The sequence below is a fragment of the Anomaloglossus baeobatrachus genome, chromosome 4, assembly GCF_048569485.1.
Source record: "Anomaloglossus baeobatrachus isolate aAnoBae1 chromosome 4, aAnoBae1.hap1, whole genome shotgun sequence".
Classification (NCBI taxonomy): Eukaryota; Metazoa; Chordata; class Amphibia; order Anura; family Aromobatidae; genus Anomaloglossus; species Anomaloglossus baeobatrachus.
In genome coordinates this window covers 677444880-677468801 of record NC_134356.1, presented here as the reverse complement: position 1 = coordinate 677468801, position 23922 = coordinate 677444880, and the positions used below count along the sequence as shown (strand labels likewise).

General features: G+C 38.6%; 13 non-coding genes across 13 annotated transcripts; all 13 read left to right on the top strand.

Annotated features, from left to right (window-relative positions):
* Positions 1–127: 127 nt before the first annotated feature.
* On the top strand, positions 128–199 carry TRNAW-CCA (transfer RNA tryptophan (anticodon CCA)). Its single transcript has one exon. It is a non-coding gene; the product is annotated as a tRNA-Trp (tRNA).
* A 711-nt stretch (positions 200–910) lies between these two features.
* On the top strand, positions 911–982 carry TRNAW-CCA (transfer RNA tryptophan (anticodon CCA)). The gene has a single exon. It is a non-coding gene; the product is annotated as a tRNA-Trp (tRNA).
* Positions 983–1693: 711 nt separating this feature from the next.
* On the top strand, positions 1694–1765 carry TRNAW-CCA (transfer RNA tryptophan (anticodon CCA)). Its single transcript has one exon. It is a non-coding gene; the product is annotated as a tRNA-Trp (tRNA).
* A 719-nt stretch (positions 1766–2484) lies between these two features.
* On the top strand, positions 2485–2556 carry TRNAW-CCA (transfer RNA tryptophan (anticodon CCA)). The gene has a single exon. It is a non-coding gene; the product is annotated as a tRNA-Trp (tRNA).
* Positions 2557–3267: 711 nt separating this feature from the next.
* TRNAW-CCA (transfer RNA tryptophan (anticodon CCA)) lies at positions 3268–3339 on the top strand. The gene has a single exon. It is a non-coding gene; the product is annotated as a tRNA-Trp (tRNA).
* A 711-nt stretch (positions 3340–4050) lies between these two features.
* On the top strand, positions 4051–4122 carry TRNAW-CCA (transfer RNA tryptophan (anticodon CCA)). Its single transcript has one exon. It is a non-coding gene; the product is annotated as a tRNA-Trp (tRNA).
* Positions 4123–4833: 711 nt separating this feature from the next.
* TRNAW-CCA (transfer RNA tryptophan (anticodon CCA)) lies at positions 4834–4905 on the top strand. The gene has a single exon. It is a non-coding gene; the product is annotated as a tRNA-Trp (tRNA).
* A 1502-nt stretch (positions 4906–6407) lies between these two features.
* Positions 6408–6479, top strand: TRNAW-CCA (transfer RNA tryptophan (anticodon CCA)). Its single transcript has one exon. It is a non-coding gene; the product is annotated as a tRNA-Trp (tRNA).
* Positions 6480–7190: 711 nt separating this feature from the next.
* Positions 7191–7262, top strand: TRNAW-CCA (transfer RNA tryptophan (anticodon CCA)). Its single transcript has one exon. It is a non-coding gene; the product is annotated as a tRNA-Trp (tRNA).
* Positions 7263–7973: 711 nt separating this feature from the next.
* TRNAW-CCA (transfer RNA tryptophan (anticodon CCA)) lies at positions 7974–8045 on the top strand. Its single transcript has one exon. It is a non-coding gene; the product is annotated as a tRNA-Trp (tRNA).
* Positions 8046–16386: 8341 nt separating this feature from the next.
* On the top strand, positions 16387–16458 carry TRNAW-CCA (transfer RNA tryptophan (anticodon CCA)). Its single transcript has one exon. It is a non-coding gene; the product is annotated as a tRNA-Trp (tRNA).
* Positions 16459–17168: 710 nt separating this feature from the next.
* Positions 17169–17240, top strand: TRNAW-CCA (transfer RNA tryptophan (anticodon CCA)). The gene has a single exon. It is a non-coding gene; the product is annotated as a tRNA-Trp (tRNA).
* Positions 17241–17951: 711 nt separating this feature from the next.
* Positions 17952–18023, top strand: TRNAW-CCA (transfer RNA tryptophan (anticodon CCA)). The gene has a single exon. It is a non-coding gene; the product is annotated as a tRNA-Trp (tRNA).
* Positions 18024–23922: the final 5899 nt, after the last annotated feature.

Here is a 23922-nt window from a genome sequence, read left to right as displayed (position 1 = left end):
ATGCTCAATCATCCTTGTTTATATCGTTTTATGATGGTGCGTAAAAGTAGTTACTTTCTGGAACATCTAATGGTAAAGAATCAAATAATATTCAGATTTTATCTTGTCAAACACTTATCTTTCAGCTGACCTCGTGGCGCAACGGTAGCGCGTCTGACTCCAGATCAGAAGGTTGCGTGTTCAAATCACGTCGGGGTCAATAGTCTGTTCCTGTTTTTGAAAAATTAGGAAATACAACCATTTTCTACATTCATGTCATGAACGGAACCACTTAGACCTCCTGAAAACAGTTGAAGCCATATTTAAACACAGTGTCTAAAAGAGTCATCTTTTAAAACTTTACAAGAAAGAAATCTTCTGAACAATACTGTGATGACGAGAATTTTTGGGAATCCAGATCTGACCATTATAACTTAAAATCACCTCAACATCACCAACAATTTGGTCTTTGTATATATGAAGAAACATGGTCCTCAACTAGATTCTGGATGTTAAATGTAAACCTTTCTTCCTAATAGCAATATGTTAACTCATTCTTGTTTTTGTAGTTTTGGGGTATGGCTAAAAGAATAAAAAAGTCTATACAAATGATATATAAAAATTTTCCAATCTTTATGAAACAAGTATTTTTCTAAATGAAATGTTCCTGGCAAAAATAAACTGAGATATGTTTCTAACTTTATCTTTTGATGTAACATTCGTGTGCCTGACTCATGGAATCACAAAGATGATGATTTCTAGATTCCGATCTTAAACTGGAAATCCCTGAATATTAAGATTAAGATGCTCAATCATCCTTGTTTATGTCGTTTTATGATGGTGCGTAAAAGTAGTTACTTTCTGGAACATCTAATGGTAAAGAATCAAATAATATTCAGATTTTATCTTGTCAAACACTTATCTTTCAGCTGACCTCGTGGCGCAACGGTAGCGCGCCTGACTCCAGATCAGAAGGTTGCGTGTTCAAATCACATCGGGGTCAATAGTCTGTTCCTGTTTTTGAAAAATTAGGAAATACAACCATTTTCTACATTCATGTCATGAATGGAACCACTTAGACCTCCTGAAAACAGTTGAAGCCATATTTAAACACAGTGTCTGAAAGAGTCATCTTTTAAAACTTTACAAGAAAGAAATCTTCTGAACAATACTGTGATGACGAGAATTTTTGGGAATCCAGATCTGACCATTATAACTTAAAATCACCTCAACATCACCAACAATTTGGTCTTTGTATATATGAAGAAACATGGTCCTCAACTAGATTCTGGATGTTAAATGTAAACCTTTCTTCCTAATAGCAATATGTTAACTCATTCTTGTTTTTGTAGTTTTGGGGTATGGCTAAAAGAATAAAAAAGTCTATACAAATGATATATAAAAATTTTCCAATCTTTATGAAATAAGTATTTTTCTAAATGAAATGTTCCTGGCAAAAATAAACTGAGATATGTTTCTAACTTTATCTTTTGATGTAACATTCGTGTGCCTGACTCATGGAATCACAAAGATGATGATTTCTAGATTCCGATCTTAAACTGGAAATCCCTGAATATTAAGATTAAGATGCTCAATCATCCTTGTTTATGTCGTTTTATGATGGTGCGTAAAAGTAGTTACTTTCTGGAACATCTAATGGTAAAGAATCAAATAATATTCAGATTTTATCTTGTCAAACACTTATCTTTCAGCTGACCTCGTGGCGCAACGGTAGCGCGCCTGACTCCAGATCAGAAGGTTGCGTGTTCAAATCACGTCGGGGTCAATAGTCTGTTCCTGTTTTTGAAAAATTAGGAAATACAACCATTTTCTACATTCATGTCATGAATGGAACCACTTAGACCTCCTGAAAACAGTTGAAGCCATATTTAAACACAGTGTCTGAAAGAGTCATCTTTTAAAACTTTACAAGAAAGAAATCTTCTGAACAATACTGTGATGACGAGAATTTTTGGGAATCCAGATCTGACCATTATAACTTAAAATCACCTCGACATCACCAACAATTTGGTCTTTGTATATATGAAGAAACATGGTCCTCAACTAGATTCTGGATGTTAAATGTATTAAATGTAAACCTTTCTTCCTAATAACGATATGTTAACTCATTCTTGTTTTTGTAGTTTTAGGGTATGGCTAAAAGAATAAAAAAGTCTATACAAATGATATATAAAAATTTTCCAATCTTTATGAAACAACATTTTTCTAAATGAAATGTTCCTGGCAAAAATAAACTGAGATATGTTTCTAACTTTATCTTTTGATGTAACATTCGTGTGCCTGACTCATGGAATCACAAAGATGATAATTTCTAGATTCCGATCTTAAACTGGAAATCCCTGAATATTAAGATTAAGATGCTCAATCATCCTTGTTTATGTCGTTTTATGATGGTGCGTAAAAGTAGTTACTTTCTGGAACATCTAATGGTAAAGAATCAAATAATATTCAGATTTTATCTTGTCAAACACTTATCTCTCAGCTGACCTCGTGGCGCAGCGGTAGCGGGTCTGACTCCAGATCAGAAGGTTGCGTGTTCAAATTACGTCGGGGTCAATAGTCTGTTACTGTTTTTGAAAAATTAGGAAATACAACCAATTTCTACATTCTTGTCTTCAACGGAACCACTTAAACCTCCTGAAAAAAGTTGAAGCCATATTTAAACACAGTGTCTGAAAGAGTCATCTTTTAAAACTTTACAAGAAAGAAATCTTCTGAACAATACTGTGATGACGAGAATTTTTGGGAATCCAGATCTGATCATTATAACTTAAAATCACCTCAACATCACCAACAATTTGGTCTTTGTATATATGAAGAAACATGGTCCTCAACTAGATTCTGGATGTTAAATGTAAACCTTTCTTCCTAATAGCAATATGTTAACTCATTCTTGTTTTTGTAGTTTTGGGGTATGGCTAAAAGAATAAAAAATTCTATACAAATGATATATAAAAATTTTCCAATCTTTATGAAACAAGCATTTTTCTAAATGAAATGTTCCTGGCAAAAATAAACTGAGATATGTTTCTAACTTTATCTTTTGATGTAACATTCGTGTGCCTGACTCATGGAATCACAAAGATGATGATTTCTAGATTCCGATCTTAAACTGGAAATCCCTGAATATTAAGATTAAGATGCTCAATCATCCTTGTTTATGTCGTTTTATGATGGTGCGTAAAAGTAGTTACTTTCTGGAACATCTAATGGTAAAGAATCAAATAATATTCAGATTTTATCTTGTCAAACACTTATCTTTCAGCTGACCTCGTGGCGCAACGGTAGCGCGTCTGACTCCAGATCAGAAGGTTGCGTGTTCAAATCACGTCGGGGTCAATAGTCTGTTCCTGTTTTTGAAAAATTAGGAAATACAACCATTTTCTACATTCATGTCATGAACGGAACCACTTAGACCTCCTGAAAACAGTTGAAGCCATATTTAAACACAGTGTCTAAAAGAGTCATCTTTTAAAACTTTACAAGAAAGAAATCTTCTGAACAATACTGTGATGACGAGAATTTTTGGGAATCCAGATCTGACCATTATAACTTAAAATCACCTCAACATCACCAACAATTTGTTCTTTGTATATATGAAGAAACATGGTCCTCAACTAGATTCTGGATGTTAAATGTAAACCTTTCTTCCTAATAGCAATATGTTAACTCATTCTTGTTTTTGTAGTTTTGGGGTATGGCTAAAAGAATAAAAAAGTCTATACAAATGATATATAAAAATTTTCAAATCTTTATGAAACAAGCATTTTTCTAAATGAAATGTTCCTGGCAAAAATAAACTGAGATATGTTTCTAACTTTATCTTTTGATGTAACATTCGTGTGCCTGACTCATGGAATCACAAAGATGATAATTTCTAGATTCCGATCTTAAACAGGAAATCCCTGAATATTAAGATTAAGATGCTCAATCATCCTTGTTTATGTCGTTTTATGATGGTGCGTAAAAGTAGTTACTTTCTGGAACATCTAATGGTAAAGAATCAAATAATATTCAGATTTTATCTTGTCAAACACTTATCTTTCAGCTGACCTCGTGGCGCAACGGTAGCGCGTCTGACTCCAGATCAGAAGGTTGCGTGTTCAAATCACGTCGGGGTCAATAGTCTGTTCCTGTTTTTGAAAATTTAGGAAATACAACCATTTTCTACATTCATGTCATGAACGGAACCACTTAGACCTCCTGAAAACAGTTGAAGCCATATTTAAACACAGTGTCTAAAAGAGTCATCTTTTAAAACTTTACAAGAAAGAAATCTTCTGAACAATACTGTGATGACGAGAATTTTTGGGAATCCAGATCTGACCATTATAACTTAAAATCACCTCAACATCACCAACAATTTGGTCTTTGTATATATGAAGAAACATGGTCCTCAACTAGATTCTGGATGTTAAATGTAAACCTTTCTTCCTAATAGCTATATATTAACTCATTCTTGTTTTTGTAGTTTTGGGGTATGGCTAAAAGAATAAAAAAGTCTATACAAATGATATATAAAAATGTTCCAATCTTTATGAAACAAGCATTTTTCTAAATGAAATGTTCCTGGCAAAAATAAACTGAGATATGTTTCTAACTTTATCTTTTGATGTAACATTCGTGTGCCTGACTCATAGAATCACAAAGATGATAATTTCTAGATTCCGATCTTAAACTGGAAATCCCTAAATATTAAGATTAAGATGCTCAATCATCCTTGTTTATGTCGTTTTATGATGGTGCGTAAAAGTAGTTACTTTCTGGAACATCTAATGGTAAAGAATCAAATAATATTCAGATTTTATCTTGTCAAACACTTATCTTTCAGCTGACCTCGTGGCGCAGCGGTAGCGGGTCTGACTCCAGATCAGAAGGTTGCGTGTTCAAATCACGTCGGGGTCAATAGTCTGTTCCTGTTTTTGAAAAATTAGGAAATACAACCAATTTCCACATTCTTGTTATCAACGGAACCACTTAAACCTCCTGAAAACAGTTGAAGCCATATTTAAACACAGTGTCTGAAAGAGTCATCTTTTAAAATTTTACAAGAAAGAAATCTTCTGAACAATACTGTGATGACGAGAATTTTTGGGAATCCAGATCTGACCATTATAACTTAAAATCACCTCGACATCACCAACAATTTGGTCTTTGTATATATGAAGAAACATGGTCCTCAACTAGATTCTGGATGTTAAATGTATTAAATGTAAACCTTTCTTCCTAATAACGATATGTTAACTCATTCTTGTTTTTGTAGTTTTATGGTATGGCTAAAAGAATAAAAAAGTCTATACAAATGATATATAAAAATTTTCCAATCTTTATGAAACAACATTTTTCTAAATGAAATGTTCCTGGCAAAAATAAACTGAGATATGTTTCTAACTTTATCTTTTGATGTAACATTCGTGTGCCTGACTCATGGAATCACAAAGATGATAATTTCTAGATTCCGATCTTAAACTGGAAATCCCTGAATATTAAGATTAAGATGCTCAATCATCCTTGTTTATGTCGTTTTATGATGGTGCGTAAAAGTAGTTACTTTCTGGAACATCTAATGGTAAAGAATCAAATAATATTCAGATTTTATCTTGTCAAACACTTATCTTTCAGCTGACCTCGTGGCGCAGCGGTAGCGGGTCTGACTCCAGATCAGAAGGTTGCGTGTTCAAAATACGTCGGGGTCAATAGTCTGTTACTGTTTTTGAAAAATTAGGAAATACAACCAATTTCTACTTTCTTCTCATCAACGGAACCACTTAAACCTCCTGAAAACAGTTGAAGCCATATTTAAACACAGTGTCTGAAAGAGTCATCTTTTAAAACTTTACAAGAAAGAAATCTTCTGAACAATACTGTGATGACGAGAATTTTTGGGAATCCAGATCTGACCATTATAACTTAAAATCACCTCAACATCACCAACAATTTATTCTTTGTATATATGAAGAAACATGGTCCTCAACTAGATTCTGGATGTTAAATGTAAACCTTTCTTCCTAATAGCAATATGTTAACTCATTCTTGTTTTTGTAGTTTTGGGGTATGGCTAAAAGAATAAAAAAGTCTATACAAATGATATGTAAAAATTTTCAAATCTTTATGAAACAAGCAATTTTCTAAATGAAATGTTCCTGGCAAAAATAAATTGAGATATGTTTCTAACTTTATCTTTTGATGTAACATTCGTGTGCCTGACTCATGGAATCACAAAGATGATGATTTCTAGATTCCGATCTTAAACTGGAAATCCCTGAATATTAAGATTAAGATGCTCAATCATCCTTGTTTATGTCGTTTTATGATGGTGCGTAAAAGTAGTTACTTTCTGGAACATCTAATGGTAAAGAATCACATAATATTCAGATTTTATCTTGTCAAACACTTATCTTTCAGCTGACCTCGTGGCGCAACGGTAGCGCGTCTGACTCCAGATTAGAAGGTTGCGTGTTCAAATCACGTCGGGGTCAATAGTCTGTTCCTGTTTTTGAAAAATTAGGAAATACAACCATTTTCTACATTCATGTCATGAACGGAACCACTTAGACTTCCTGAAAACAGTTGAAGCCATATTTAAACACAGTGTCTAAAAGAGTCATCTTTTAAAACTTTACAAGAAAGAAATCTTCTGAACAATACTGTGATGACGAGAATTTTTGGGAATCCAGATCTGACCATTATAACTTAAAATGACCTCAACATCACCAACAATTTGGTCTTTGTATATATGAAGAAACATGGTCCTCAACTAGATTCTGGATGTTAAATGTAAACCTTTCTTCCTAATAGCAATATGTTAACTCATTCTTGTTTTTGTAGTTTTGGGGTATGGCTAAAAGAATAAAAAAGTCTATACAAATGATATATAAACATTTTCAAATCTTTATGAAACAAGCATTTTTCTAAATGAAATGTTCCTGGCAAAAATAAACTGAGATATGTTTCTAACTTTATCTTTTGATGTAACATTCGTGTGCCTGACTCATGGAATCACAAAGATCATGATTTCTAGATTCCGATCTTAAACTGGAAATCCCTAAATATTAAGATTAAGATGCTCAATCATCCTTGTTTATGTCGTTTTATGATGGTGCGTAAAAGTAGTTACTTTCTGGAACATCTAATGGTAAAGAATCAAATAATATTCAGATTTTATCTTGTCAAACACTTATCTTTCAGCTGACCTCGTGGCGCAACGGTAGCGCGTCTGACTCCAGATCAGAAGGTTGCGTGTTCAAATCACGTCGGGGTCAATAGTCTGTTCCTGTTTTTGAAAAATTAGGAAATACTACCATTTTCTACATTCATGTCATGAACGGAACCACTTAGACCTCCTGAAAACAGTTGAAGCCATATTTAAACACAGTGTCTAAAAGAGTCATCTTTTAAAACTTTACAAGAAAGAAATCTTCTGAACAATACTGTGATGACGAGAATTTTTGGGAATCCAGATCTGACCATTATAACTTAAAATCACCTCAACATCACCAACAATTTGTTCTTTGTATATATGAAGAAACATGGTCCTCAACTAGATTCTGGATGTTAAATGTAAACCTTTCTTCCTAATAGCAATATGTTAACTCATTCTTGTTTTTGTAGTTTTGGGGTATGGCTAAAAGAATAAAAAAGTCTATACAAATGATATGTAAAAATTTTCAAATCTTTATGAAACAAGCAATTTTCTAAATGAAATGTTCCTGGCAAAAATAAATTGAGATATGTTTCTAACTTTATCTTTTGATGTAACATTCGTGTGCCTGACTCATGGAATCACAAAGATGATGATTTCTAGATTCCGATCTTAAACTGGAAATCCCTGAATATTAAGATTAAGATGCTCAATCATCCTTGTTTATGTCGTTTTATGATGGTGCGTAAAAGTAGTTACTTTCTGGAACATCTAATGGTAAAGAATCAAATAATATTCAGATTTTATCTTGTCAAACACTTATCTTTCAGCTGACCTCGTGGCGCAACAGTAGCGCGTCTGACTCCAGATCAGAAGGTTGCGTGTTCAAATCACGTCGGGGTCAATAGTCTGTTCCTGTTTTTGAAAAATTAGGAAACACACCCATTTTCTACATTCTTGTCATCAACGGAACCACTTAAACCTCCTGAAAAAAGTTGAAGCCATATTTCCACACAGTGTCTGAAAGAGTCATCTTTTAAAATTTTACAAGAAAGAAATCTTCTGAACAATACTGTGATGACGAGAATTTTTGGGAATCCAGATCTGACCATTATAACTTAAAATCACCTCGACATCACCAACAATTTGGTCTTTGTATATATGAAGAAACATGGTCCTCAACTAGATTCTGGATGTTAAATGTAAACCTTTCTTCCTAATAGCAATATGTTAACTCATTCTTGTTTTTGTAGTTTTGGGGTATGGCTAAAAGAATAAAAAAGTCTATACAAATGATATATAAAAATTTTCCAATCTTTATGAAACAACATTTTTCTAAATGAAATGTTCCTGGCAAAAATAAACTGAGATATGTTTCTAACTTTTTCTTTTGATGTAACATTCGTGTGCCTGACTCATGGAATCACAAAGATGATGATTTCTAGATTCCGATCTTAAACTGGAAATCCCTGAATATTAAGATTAAGATTAGAGTTGAGCGCGGTTCGTGGTTCGTGGTTCTCCAGTTCGCAGCTCGAGTTCGCGGCTGAGCTAACATCAATGGGCTGACCCATTGATGTTAGCTCAGGTCACTGCACTGCTCTCCCAGCCAATGGGGAACATCCTGCTCTTCATTGACTGGGACAGTGTGCATCGTCATGGCAACCCCTTGGATTTCACCAGACCTGGATTTGTTTTTCAATCTAATAAATTGGTTAAAGAGGGAATGTTTTGGGGAGTGTTTTTTCAAATAAAAATGTGTTTGTCGTGTATTTTTTTTTTATTACTGACTGGGTTGGTGATGTCGGGTATCTGATAGACGCCTGACCTCACAAACCCCAGGGCTTGATGCCAGGTGACATTACACATCTGGTATTAACCCCAAATATTACCCCGTTTGCCACCGCACCAGGGCGCGGGATGAGCTGGGGCGAAGCACCAGGATTGGCGCATCTAATGGATGCGCCACTTCTGGGGCGGCTGCGGCCTGCTATTTTTAGGCTGGGGAGATTCCAATAACCATGGACCTCCCTAGTCTGAGAATATCAGGCCCCAGCTGTCTGCTTTACCTTGGCTGGTGATCCAATTTTGGGGGACCCCTACGTGTTTTTTTTTTTTAATTATTTATTTAATTTAAAATAACAGCGTGGGGTGCCCTCAGTTTTGGATTACCAGCCAAGGTGAGGTTGCCAGCTGTGGTCTGCAGGCTGCAGCCGTCTGCTTTACCCTAGCTGGCTACAAAACTAGGGGGAACCCTATGTCATTTTTTTTTCATTTTTTTGGCTAAATACAAAGCTAAGCACCCCTTAGTGCCACATGAAAGGTACCAAAGGGTGTTCCACTTTTTCTCCATTTTTTTCTCCACTTTCTCTCCACTTTTTCTCCACTTTTTCTCCATTTTTTTCTCCACTTATTCTCCACTTTTTCTCCACTTTTTCTCCACTTTTTCTCCACTTTTTTCTCCACTTTTTCTCCACTTTTTCTCCTCTTATGCTCCACTTTTTCTCCACTTTTTCTCCACTTTTTCTCCACTTTTTCTCCTCTTATGCTCCACTTTTTCTCCACTTTTTCTCCACTTTTTCTCCTCTTATGCTCCACTTTTTCTCCACTTTTTCTCCACTTTTTTCTCCACTTTTTCTCCTCTTATGCTCCACTTTTTCTCCACTTTTTCTCCACTTTTTCTCCTCTTATGCTCCACTTTTTCTCCACTTTTTCTCCACTTTTTCTCCATTTTTTTCTCCACTTATTCTCCACTTTTTCTCCTCTTATTCTCCACTTTTTCTCCACTTTTTCTCCACTTTTTCTCCTCTTATTCTCCACTTTTTCTCCACTTTTTCTCCACTTTTTCTCCACTTTTTTCTCCACTTTTTCTCCTCTTATGCTCCACTTTTTCTCCACTTTTTCTCCACTTTTTCTCCACTTATGCTCCACTTTTTCTCCACTTTTTCTCCTCTTATGCTCCACTTTTTCTCCACTTTTTCTCCACTTTTTCTCCTCTTATGCTCCACTTTTTCTCCACTTTTTCTCCACTTTTTTCTCCACTTTTTCTCCTCTTATGCTCCACTTTTTCTCCACTTTTTCTCCACTTTTTCTCCACTTATGCTCCACTTTTTCTCCACTTTTTCTCCACTTTTTTCTCCACTTTTTCTCCTCTTAATCTCCACTTTTTCTCCACTTTTTCTCCACTTTTTCTCCTCTTAATCTCCACTTTTTCTCCACTTTTTCCTCCACTTTTTCTCCACTTTTTCTCCACTTTTTCTCCACTTTTTTCTCCACTTTTTCTCCACTTTTTCTCCTCTTATGTTCCACTTATTCTCCACTTTTTCTCTACTTTTTCTTTGGTCGGTCTACCCATTAGCTCTGCCATGCATAGTGTAGCTCTACACCTACTGCACATGTTACTTTATGATTGACATCTCTTTCGTACCAGAGCTGTCTAAGTCTACTCTGACCCCATATTTGTCATTACTATATTGTCCTTGTACTGTATTATGACATTTGTATCATGTGTTTCATTTCTTGCTGTGTTGCAATTTTTTTGCTGCATCCCAATTGTACCTCTACATTGTTCGAGTTTATGTTATTGTTCTCTCACTCTTATGTGATACTGATTATTGTCATTTTTCATGATTACATGCAGATAAGTCCAATCTGACGAAGGCTCAGGCCGAAACGTCATTTGTAACTTGTTTTGGACAAAAACATATATGCTTATGAAAAAAAAATTTTCTTAATACGGACCAATAAAGAGTGATTTTGCATTACTATCCGTTGTGACTTACTGACTTAGTCTGGGAGATATAGAGTGCCGAGGTTACTCACTAATTTTATCTATTATTACCTCTGAGCACCTATATACCAGTGAGCAGAGCTTCCTCTACAGTAGTTCTCCTGATTAGGCATGCCCTTACCTCATGAGCAGGGCATTGCAGCTTTGGTAGCAACCATTACGACATGGACTCTGCTGCTGTGGACCCGGGGAGAGTGAGTGCAGATTCATTGCACCCACACTCCTCACATGAAGGGTCCGCACTCCTAGAAAATGGGGGATACGTTCCCTGAGTGTCTCCCCCCCATATTCTAGACGGTCCAGAGTCGTCGTGGGACCCCTTTATTTTTTTTCTTACAATAAATTGGTGAAAGAGGAAATGTTTTGGGGACTGTTTTTTCAAATAAATTTCTTTTGTCGATTTTTTGTTTTTGTTAGTACTGACAGTTTATGATGTTGGGTATCTAATAGACGCCATGACATCACAAACTGCTGGGCTTGATCTCAGGTGACTTTACAGCTAGTATCAACCCGATTTATTACCCCGTTTGCCACTGCACCAGGGCACGGGATGAGCTGGGGTGAAGCGCCAGGATTGGCGCATCTAGTGGATGCGCCACGTCTGGGGTGCCTGCGGCCTGCTATTTTTAGGCTGTGAAGGCCCAATAACTATGGACCTTCCCACCCTGAGAATACCAGACCACAGCTGTCCGCTTTACCTTGGCTGGTGATCCAATTTGGGGGGTCCCCTACTTTTATTGTGTAATTATTAATATTTATAAAATAATTATAAAAAAGAGCCTGAGGGGACCTCCACATTGGATCCCCAACCACGGTAAAGCTGCCAGCTGTGGTTTTCAGGCTACAGCCGTCTGCTTTACCCTAGCTGGCTATCAAAAATGGGGGGACCCAACGTAATTTTTTTTTTTTAACTATTTTTTAAATAGAAAAAAATTAATGGGCTTCCCTGTATTTTGATTGCCAACCAAGGTAACGGCAGGCAGATGGGGGTGGCAACCCATAGCTGTCTGCTTTATCTGCGCTGAGAATCAAAAATACCGCGGAGCGCTACGTCATTTTTTTAAAGATTTATTTTTACAGCACTGTGATGTCCAGCAATCAAAATACAGGGAAGCCCATTTTATTTTTAGTTATTTAAATAAATAATTAAAAAAAATATATGTTAGCTCCCACTGCATTTTTTGTATTGCTAGCTAAGGGTAATCCAAGCAGCTACTGGCTGCTAACCCCCACTGCTTGGTGTTACCTTCACTGGCAATGGAAAATCCAGGGAAGCATTTTTTTTTTTTTTGCCAAAAAGCTACAAAAAAAGGACGTGAGCTTCGCCATATTTTTGTATGCTAGCCAGGTATAGCAGGCAGGTGCTGGAAGAGTTGGATACAGCGCCAGAAGATGGCGCTTCTATGAAAATGCCATTTTCTGAGGTGGCTGCAGACTGCAATTCGCAGCAGTGGGGCCCAGAAAGCTCAGGCCAACCGGTGGTGCGGATTCCAATCCCAGCTGCCTAGTTGTACCTGGCTGGACACAAAAATGGGGCAAAGCCTACGTCATTTGTTTTCTAATTATTTCATGAAATTCATGAAATAATAAAAAAAGGGCTTCCCTTTATTTTTGGTTCCCAGCCGGGTACAAATAGGCAACTGGGGGTTGGGGGCAGCCGTACCTGCCTGCTGTACCTGGCTAGCATACAAAAATATGGCGAAGCCACATAATTTTTTCAGGGGGCAAAAAACTTCTGCATACAGTCCTGGATGGAGTATGCTGAGCCTTGTAGTTCTGCAGCTGCTGTCTGTCTGTATGGAGAAGAGCAGACAGCAGCTGCAGAACTACAAGGCTCAGCATACTCCATCCAGGACTGCATGCAGAAGTTTTTTGCCCACCAAAAAAATGACGTGGGCTTCGCCATATTTTTGTATGCTAGCCAGGTACAGCTGGCAGCCACGGGCTGCCTCCAACCCCCAGTTGCCTATTTGTACCCGGCTGGGAACCAAAAATATAGGGAAGCCCGTTTTTTTTAATTATTTCACTTATTTCATGAAATAATTAAAAAACAAATGACGTGGGCTTCGCCCTATTTTTGTGTCCAGCCGGGTACAACTAGGCAGCTGGGGATTGGAATCCGCAGCACAGGTTAGCCCGAGGTTTGTGGGCGCCTCTGCTGCGGATTTCAGTCCGCAGCCGTCCCAGAAAATGGCGCTCTCATAGAAGCGCCATCATCTGGCGCTGTATCCAACTCTTCCAACAGCCCTGGAGCCGGGTGGCTTGTTGGGTAATCATGAGTTAATACTGGCTTTGTTTTACCAGCCAGTATTAAGCCAGAGATTCTTAATGTCAGGCACGTTTGACCCGGCCATTAAGAATCTCCAATAAAGGGTTAAAAAAAGACACCACACAGAGAAAAAATACTTTAATAGAAATAAATACACAGACACATTAGAGACTCCATCTTTATTACCCCTGTCAGCCCTCCACGATCCTGCTCTTCTGTCTTCTTTCTTTCTAGTGTAGTAGTAGTGACGATTGTAGTGAGGGGCATCACTTGGGGCTGGGGAACCTCCATCCTAACTACAATGCTCACTACAATCGGGAAGCAGCGTGCAGCCTTCACTCCGTGAGTGATCACTGCTGGCTGCTAGCGGTAACGCTGACAGACGCGTTGCCATAGCAACGGTGCTCCCGGAGCTGCGGTTAGCGGTGACGTCACCGCTAACTGCGTTGCTATGGCAACGGTGATCTCCGTTAATGACCGGCTGTGTCAGCCGGTCCCTAACGGAACGGGGAGTCGACCGTGTGCTAGAGCATGTCGCCGGTACACGGCGATACACATATGTGCACCGTGTACCGGAGAGATGCACTCGCAGGTCCTACATGACGTGTCATAGTCATATAACTGAATAGGATAACTGAAGTGAGCACTAATATATATATATGAGTGCAAGCCAAAAATACATACTATATATAAGAATAAGGCTGCACATCAAACTTAGATAATGGTATAATGCCTCAAGCATATGGAAAAATATTGGAATATACAATGAAAAATGCTACTTGCTAATTTGAACATGTGAATAATGAATTGCATACCTGCTATGAATATTAGGAAAAAGGAGATATTTAGCAATCGCATTGATCAATGTAACTGAGCCCCAAAACCTCGTCAAGGTACATCTCTATATTGGGGTCCCTAGCTCTGTGACCCTAACTGTGTGTCATCTCATTGCAATTAAAAACTGCTATGGGTGGAGAGGGGTAACTAAGGACTTTCTTATATAGGAGATGGAAAAAACATGGCCGAAAGGGGCGGAGCTGTGTTCACATTCAGAAAAAAAAAAAAAAAAAACTACATATAACTGAATAGGATAACTGAAGTGAGCACTAATATATATATATGAGTGCAAGCCAAAAATACATACTATATATAAGAATAAGGCTGCACATCAAACTTAGATAATGGTATAATGCCTCAAGCATATGGAAAAATATTGGAATATACAATGAAAAATGCTACTTGCTAATTTGAACATGTGAATAATGAATTGCATACCTGCTATGAATATTAGGAAAAAGGAGATATTTAGCAATCGCATTGATCAATGTAACTGAGCCCCAAAACCTCGTCAAGGTACATCTCTATATTGGGGTCCCTAGCTCTGTGACCCTAACTGTGTGTCATCTCATTGCAATTAAAAACTGCTATGGGTGGAGAGGGGTAACTAAGGACTTTCTTATATAGGAGATGGAAAAAACATGGCCGAAAGGGGCGGAGCTGTGTTCACATTCAGAAAAAAAACTACATATAACTGAATAGGATAACTGAAGTGAGCACTAATATATATATATGAGTGCAAGCCAAAAATACATACTATATATAAGAATAAGGCTGCACATCAAACTTAGATAATGGTATAATGCCTCAAGCATATGGAAAATTATTGGAATATACAATGAAAAATGCTACTTGCTAATTTGAACATGTGAATAATGAATTGCATACCTGCTATGAATATTAGGAAAAAGGAGATATTTAGCAATCGCATTGATCAATGTAACTGAGCCCCAAAACCTCGTCAAGGTACATCTCTATATTGGGGTCCCTAGCTCTGTGACCCTAACTGTGTGTCATCTCATTGCAATTAAAAACTGCTATGGGTGGAGAGGGGTAACTAAGGACTTTCTTATATAGGAGATGGAAAAAACATGGCCGAAAGGGGCGGAGCTGTGTTCACATTCAGAAAAAAAACTACATATAACTGAATAGGATAACTGAAGTGAGCACTAATATATATATATGAGTGCAAGCCAAAAATACATACTATATATAAGAATAAGGCTGCACATCAAACTTAGATAATGGTATAATGCCTCAAGCATATGGAAAAATATTGGAATATACAATGAAAAATGCTACTTGCTAATTTGAACATGTGAATAATGAATTGCATACCTGCTATGAATATTAGGAAAAAGGAGATATTTAGCAATCGCATTGATCAATGTAACTGAGCCCCAAAACCTCGTCAAGGTACATCTCTATATTGGGGTCCCTAGCTCTGTGACCCTAACTGTGTGTCATCTCATTGCAATTAAAAACTGCTATGGGTGGAGAGGGGTAACTAAGGACTTTCTTATATAGGAGATGGAAAAAACATGGCCGAAAGGGGCGGAGCTGTGTTCACATTCAGAAAAAAAACTACATATAACTGAATAGGATAACTGAAGTGAGCACTAATATATATATATGAGTGCAAGCCAAAAATACATACTATATATAAGAATAAGGCTGCACATCAAACTTAGATAATGGTATAATGCCTCAAGCATATGGAAAAATATTGGAATATACAATGAAAAATGCTACTTGCTAATTTGAACATGTGAATAATGAATTGCATACCTGCTATGAATATTAGGAAAAAGGAGATATTTAGCAATCGCATTGATCAATGTGTCATAGTCATGTGACCAGTCTGTAGCCAATGAGATAATAGCCACGTGACTGGTCACATGGCTATTTTGACATCACGATAGGTCCTGCTTCTCTGCTGGCAGTGCAGGTCACCGGGAGGATTCAGCGATCATCGGATGGAATAGCGGCAGGAGACAGAGTGCAGAAGGGATCGCGAGGACCGGTAAGTGTTATGGCAATGTTTATTAACTGTTTGTGTACATTTATAATGCATTTTTATGTGTTTGTGATTGCCTCCCATTATAGCCTATTGGTTCTAGTTCGGTTCGTCGAACGTTCGACGAACCGAACTCGAACGGGACCCCCGTTCGGCGAACCGGCCTCGAGCCGAACCGGGACCGGTTCGCTCATCTCTAATTAAGATGCTCAATCATCCTTGTTTATGTCGTTTTATGATGGTGCGTAAAAGTAGTTACTTTCTGGAACATCTAATGGTAAAGAATCAAATAATATTCAGATTTTATCTTGTCAAACACTTATCTTTCAGCTGACCTCGTGGCGCAATGGTAGCGCGTCTGACTCCAGATCAGAAGGTTGCGTGTTCAAATCACGTTGGGGTCAATAGTCTGTTACTGTTTTTGAAAAATTAGGAAATACAACCAATTTCTACATTCTTGTCATCAACGGAACCACTTAAACCTCCTGAAAAAAGTTGAAGCCATATTTCCACACAGTGTCTGAAAGAGTCATCTTTTAAAATTTTACAAGAAAGAAATCTTCTGAACAATACTGTGATGACGAGAATTTTTGGGAATCCAGATCTGACCATTATAACTTAAAATCACCTCGACATCACCAACAATTTGGTCTTTGTATATATGAAGAAACATGGTCCTCAACTAGATTCTGGATGTTAAATGTAAACCTTTCTTCCTAATAACGATATGTTAACTCATTCTTGTTTTTGTAGTTTTAGGGTATGGCTAAAAGAATAAAAAAGTCTATACAAATGATATATAAAAATTTTCCAATCTTTATGAAACAACATTTTTCTAAATGAAATGTTCCTGGCAAAAATAAACTGAGATATGTTTCTAACTTTATCTTTTGATGTAACATTCGTGTGCCTGACTCATGGAATCACAAAGATGATAATTTCTAGATTCCGATCTTAAACTGGAAATCCCTGAATATTAAGATTAAGATGCTCAATCATCCTTGTTTATGTCGTTTTATGATGGTGCGTAAAAGTAGTTACTTTCTGGAATATCTAATGGTAAAGAATCAAATAGTATTCAGATTTTATCTTGTCAAACACTTATCTTTCAGCTCACCTCGTGGCGCAACGGTAGCGCGTCTGACTCCAGATCAGAAGGTTGCGTGTTCAAATCACGTCGGGGTCAATAGTCTGTTACTGTTTTTGAAAAATTAGGAAATACAACCATTTTCTACATTCATGTCATGAACGGAACCACTTAGACCTCCTGAAAACAGTTGAAGCCATATTTAAACACAGTGTCTGAAAGAGTCATCTTTTAAAACTTTACAAGAAAGATATCTTCTGAACAATACTGTGATGACGAGAATTTTTGGGAATCCAGATCTGACCATTATAACTTAAAATCACCTCAACATCACCAACAATTTGGTCTTTGTATATATGAAGAAACATGGTCCTCAACTAGATTCTGGATGTTAAATGTAAACCTTTCTTCCTAATAGCAATATGTTAACTCATTCTTGTTTTTGTAGTTTTGGGGTATGGCTAAAAGAATAAAAAAGTCTATACAAATGATATATAAAAATTTTCCAATCTTTATGAAACAAGCATTTTTCCAAATGAAATGTTCCTGGCAAAAATAAACTGAGATATGTTTCTAACTTTATCTTTTGATGTAACATTCGTGTGCCTGACTCATGGAATCACAAAGATGATAATTTCTAGATTCCGATCTTAAACTGGAAATCCCTAAATATTAAGATTAAGATGCTCAATCATCCTTGTTTATGTCGTTTTATGATGGTGCGTAAAAGTAGTTACTTTCTGGAACATCTAATGGTAAAGAATCAAATAGTATTCAGATTTTATCTTGTCAAACACTTATCTTTCAGCTGACCTCGTGGCACAACGGTAGCGCGTCTGACTCCAGATCAGAAGGTTGCATGTTCAAATCACGTCGGGGTCAATAGTCTGTTCCTGTTTTTGAAAAATTAGGAAATACAACCATTTTATACATTCATGTCATGAACGGAACCACTTAGACCTCCTGAAAACAGTTGAAGCCATATTTAAACACTAGAGTTGAGCGCGGTTCGTGGTTCGTGGTTCTCCAGTTCTAGGCTCGAGTGATTTTGGGGCATGTTCTAGATCGAACTAGAACTCGAGCTTTTTGCAAAAGCTCGATAGTTCTAGAAACGTTCGAGAACGGTTCTAGCAGCCAAAAAACAGCTAAATCATAGCTTTGTTTCTGCTGTAATAGTGTAAGTCACTCTGTGAATCAAACTATTATCACATTTCAGTGTATAGTGTGCGTGAACAGCGCCTTCAGATCACTGCTGTTTCTATAATGGCGATCGCCATTTTTTTTTTTTTTTTTCTTGTCTTCCTTCTCTAAGCGCGCGCGTCTTGTGGGGCGGGCCAGCATGTCAGCCAATCACAGACACACACACAGCTAAGTGGACTTTGAGCCAGAGAAGCAACGGCATGTGTGATAGGATCTGCATGTCACATGTCCCTGCATTATAAAACCGGACATTTTCTTCACGAACGCCATTATCTGCCTTCTGCGTCTTTGGTGTCAGACATCAGTGTCGCAGCTCCGTCCTCCTGAGTCCTATAGCCGATACAGCTGTATGCGCTGCATACACAGCGTTAGACAGCTTAGGGAGAGCACTTTCTAGCAGTCCTTTTAAGGGCTCAAAGCGGCAGGGTCAGAGAGCCATAGGTGACAGGTCCTGCAAACAGCAACAGCGTCTGTGTAGCCCAGGTCAGGGATTTCCTCCCTGCATTTCACCATTAGGAGGGAATAGAAAGGCAGGCTTCCATTCCTCTACCCAGAGCACCACAATCCTGCCACTGTACCCTCTTGTCCTCTGCACACTCCAACTCATTCTAACTAAGCCATTACACTAGCAAACACTCAGTGTACCTAGTGGCATCCTATCTGTGGCTATTGGACTTTGCTATAGTCCCACTAGTGCAAAGACATTTGCAGAGCACGTCTGCCTGCATTGCACACTACAACTTTTTTAAACTAAGCAATTTTACTAGCAAACACTCAGTGTACCTAGTGGCATCCTATACGTGGCTATTGGACTTTGCTATAGTCCCACTAGTGCAAAGACATTTGCAGAGCACGTCTGCCTGCATTGCACACTACAACTCATTGTTACTAAGCCATTATACTAGCAAACACTCAGTGTACCTAGTGGCATCCTATACGTGGCTATTGGACTTTGCTATAGTCCCACTAGTGCAAAGACATTTGCAGAGCACATCTGCCTGCATTGCACACTCCAACTTTTTTAAACTAAGCAATTTTACTAGCAAACACTCAGTGTACCTAGTGGCATCCTAAAAGTGGCTATTGGACTTTGCTATAGTCCCACTAGTGCAAAGACATTAGCAGAGCACATCTGCCTGCATTGCACACTCCAACTTTTTTAAACTAAGCAATTTTACTAGCAAACACTCAGTGTACCTAGTGGCATCCTATACGTGGCTATTGGACTTTGCTATAGTCCCACTAGTGCAAAGACATTTGCAGAGCACGTCTGCCTGCATTGCACACTACAACTCATTGTTACTAAGCCATTATACTAGCAAACACTCAGTGTACCTAGTGGCATCCTAAACGTGGCTATTGGACTTTGCTATAGTCCCACTAGTGCAAAGACATTTGCAGAGCACGTCTGCCTGCATTGCACACTACAACTCATTGTTACTAAACCATTATACTAGCAAACACTCAGTGTACCTAGTGGCATCCTATACGTGGCTATTGTACTTTTGTCAATTCACAGTATTGGAACGTTATTTGCAGCACGTCTGCCTGCATTGCACACTCTAACTTTTTTAAACTCAGCCATTATACTAGCAAACACACAGTGTACCTAGTTGTATCGTAAACGTGGCTTTTGTACTTTTGTCTATTCACAGTATTGGAACGTTATTTGCAGCACGTCTGCCTGCATTGCACACTCTAACTTTTTTAAACTCAGCCATTATACTAGCAAACACACAGTGTACCTAGTTGTATCCTAAACGTGGCTTTTGTACTTTTGTCTATTCACAGTATTGGAACGTTATTTGCAGCACGTCTGCCTGCATTGCACACTCTAACTTTTTTAAACTCAGCCATTATACTAGCAAACACTCACTGTACCTAGTTGTATCCTAAACGTGGCTATTGGACTTTTGTCAATTCACAGTATTGGAACGTTATTTGCAGCACGTCTGCCTGCATTGCACACTCTAACTTTTTTAAACTCAGCCATTATACTAGCAAACACTCACTGTACCTAGTTGTATCCTAAACGTGGCTATTGGACTTTTGTCAATTCACAGTATTGGAACGTTATTTGCAGCACGTCTGCCTGCATTGCACACTCTAACTTTTTTAAACTCAGCCATTATACTAGCAAACACTCACTGTACCTAGTTGTATCCTAAACGTGGCTATTGTACTTTTGTCAATTCACAGTATTGGAACGTTATTTGCAGCACGTCTGCCTGCATTGCACACTCTAACTTTTTTAAACTCAGCCATTATACTAGCAAACACACAGTGTACCTAGTTGTATCGTAAACGTGGCTTTTGTACTTTTGTCTATTCACAGTATTGGAACGTTATTTGCAGCACGTCTGCCTGCATTGCACACTCTAACTTTTTTAAACTCAGCCATTATACTAGCAAACACACAGTGTACCTAGTTGTATCCTAAACGTGGCTTTTGTACTTTTGTCTATTCACAGTATTGGAACGTTATTTGCAGCACGTCTGCCTGCATTGCACACTAACTTTTTTAAACTCAGCCATTATACTAGCAAACACTCACTGTACCTAGTTGTATCCTAAACGTGGCTATTGTACTTTTGTCAATTCACAGTATTGGAACGTTATTTGCAGCACGTCTGCCTGCATTGCACACTCTAACTTTTTTAAACTCAGCCATTATACTAGCAAACACACAGTGTACCTAGTTGTATCGTAAACGTGCCTTTTGTACTTTTGTCTATTCACAGTATTGGAATGTTATTTGCAGCACGTCTGCCTGCATTGCACACTCTAACTTTTTTAAACTCAGCCATTATACTAGCAAACACTCACTTTACCTAGTTGTATCCTAAACGTGGCTATTGGACTTTTGTCAATTCACAGTATTGGAACGTTATTTGCAGCACGTCTGCCTGCATTGCACACTCTAACTTTTTTAAACTCAGCCATTATACTAGCAAACACTCACTGTACCTAGTTGTATCCTAAACGTGGCTATTGTACTTTTGTCAATTCACAGTATTGGAACGTTATTTGCAGCACGTCTGCCTGCATTGCACACTCTAACTTTTTTAAACTCAGCCATTATACTAGCAAACACACAGTGTACCTAGTTGTATCGTAAACGTGGCTTTTGTACTTTTGTCTATTCACAGTATTGGAACGTTATTTGCAGCACGTCTGCCTGCATTGCACACTCTAACTTTTTTAAACTCAGCCATTATACTAGCAAACACACAGTGTACCTAGTTGTATCCTAAACGTGGCTTTTGTACTTTTGTCTATTCACAGTATTGGAACGTTATTTGCAGCACGTCTGCCTGCATTGCACACTCTAACTTTTTTAAACTCAGCCATTATACTAGCAAACACTCACTGTACCTAGTTGTATCCTAAACGTGGCTATTGTACTTTTGTCAATTCACAGTATTGGAACGTTATTTGCAGCACGTCTGCCTGCATTGCACACTCTAACTTTTTTAAACTCAGCCATTATACTAGCAAACACACAGTGTACCTAGTTGTATCGTAAACGTGCCTTTTGTACTTTTGTCTATTCACAGTATTGGAACGTTATTTGCAGCACGTCTGCCTGCATTGCACACTCTAACTTTTTTAAACTCAGCCATTATACTAGCAAACACACAGTGTACCTAGTTGTATCCTAAACGTGGCTTTTGTACTTTTGTCTATTCACAGTATTGGAACGTTATTTGCAGCACGTCTGCCTGCATTGCACACTCTAACTTTTTTAAACTCAGCCATTATACTAGCAAACACTCACTGTACCTAGTTGTATCCTAAACGTGGCTATTGTACTTTTGTCTATTCGCACTACTGCAAATCTATGTGCAGCACCTCTGCATGACAACCTCGTGCTCTGTTTTTAATAAGCTATAATGATAGCACAAAATACTGCCATTTTGTGGCATCATAGAACTGGCTGTTGTATTCCATTAGTGCCCCACTGGTGACAAGCTATTTCTAGCACCTCTACATCACACCCTCATGCACATTTTGCTACGCTAATGTTATAGCAAACTCATGGAATTCATTGCTGCATTTCATAATTCGGAGGGATAGAAAGTCAGGCTTCCTTTAGCTTTTCCTTCTGTTCATAGACAGCATCTCCAAGACAAATTTCCCCTCCACGTCTAAGTGTGGAGAGGCAGCAAGTGCGCATGCGTGTGCCGATGTACCCCAGCTGCAGCATAATTACAGTGTTTCGCCTAGTGAGTATGCTCAGCCTGACTGTGCCATTCCTGACGCTAAGTCTTCATTTCGGGATACAGCGCATGCTCCCACACTAAGTGTGAAAAGCCTCTTTGCACAGGTGCTTGCATTCCGTGCCGGGTCTAAGTCCTGTTTTGTGCCTAGACACCATGCTAAAGCTGATAGTCTTTTTTCAGAGACTGTATTTCATGCTACTGAGCATGCTCAGGCACTTCCTGCATCAGAGACTAGGTCCGGTAATGAACTCTTTGGCCCTGGCCCTGATGTGGGGGTCCCATATAGACCACAGGGCATCAGGTGTCCTCCCAAATGGCTTGCAGAGGCCCACACCTATGACTTGTCATCGCATTATTGATGGTCAGACGATGACTGGTGAGGTGTTTGGGTCATGGCAGCCATGAGGTCATCATTGAAGTTGCATTTCCAAATAGGACGCTAGTTATGCCACTCATGACGTGTCACTCTACTTTTGTCTATAGGAGGTGCATTGTGGTTCACCATGGTTTGGGGCGGACCCAGGTTATCAAAGGGGCTGGAGCCAACAAGGAGGTGCACAGTCTTCTATTATGCTCCGAAAGAGCACACCTCCATGTGTTGAACCCATTGCGGCTTTAGGCCAGAGGTAGGCAGGGATAGGGTGGTGGATGCAGGCCACCACCACAGTTGGTAACGCAGAACGGTTAAGACCAGCTCCTGTCCTAACAGTCCTGCTTGTGCAGCCCAGTGGCATTAACAGGCCTGCTGCTGCTGATGCGCCTGCTGTCCACAGGTGTGGCCCCTACGCACACGGTCAGCGTACTCAATGGCCCCTGTGTTGTTAACAGGGAGTTCCTGGGCTGGGTGGGCATGTGGACCCTGTGACGCTAACAGGGCTCACAGTCTCCAGATCCGAATGGCGTCTAACTCGGTTCAGGCTACTATTAGTTTCATAGCCACACAGCTCTGTATCCTCCACCAAACCTTCCAGTTGCCAACCTCTCCTTTTCCAACTGGGAGCACGGTGGACACTGACTGCTGATGGGGATATATACCTTTCTCTTTCTTTTCTTATTAATTTTCGTTATATAGCGGTCACAGATTATATACCACTTTATCCAAATCTGCCAGTCCCACTGTAACAGATGTTGTTTCTTCAGCAAATGTTACAGTTGCTTAACCACCAAATCCACGGACCAAAATTTTTTTCCCCTTTCCAACACACCTGTTCCCCTTTCCAACAGCATCTGTCCTTTTCCAACTCATTTTGGGATATGACCAAAAGTGCAACTGTGCAGGGACACCGTACTCAACGCCATCTCAGCACAGCAGCCATCCCTCGGTCCCTCCGATGTGGACAAGTAAAAGACCATTTCCT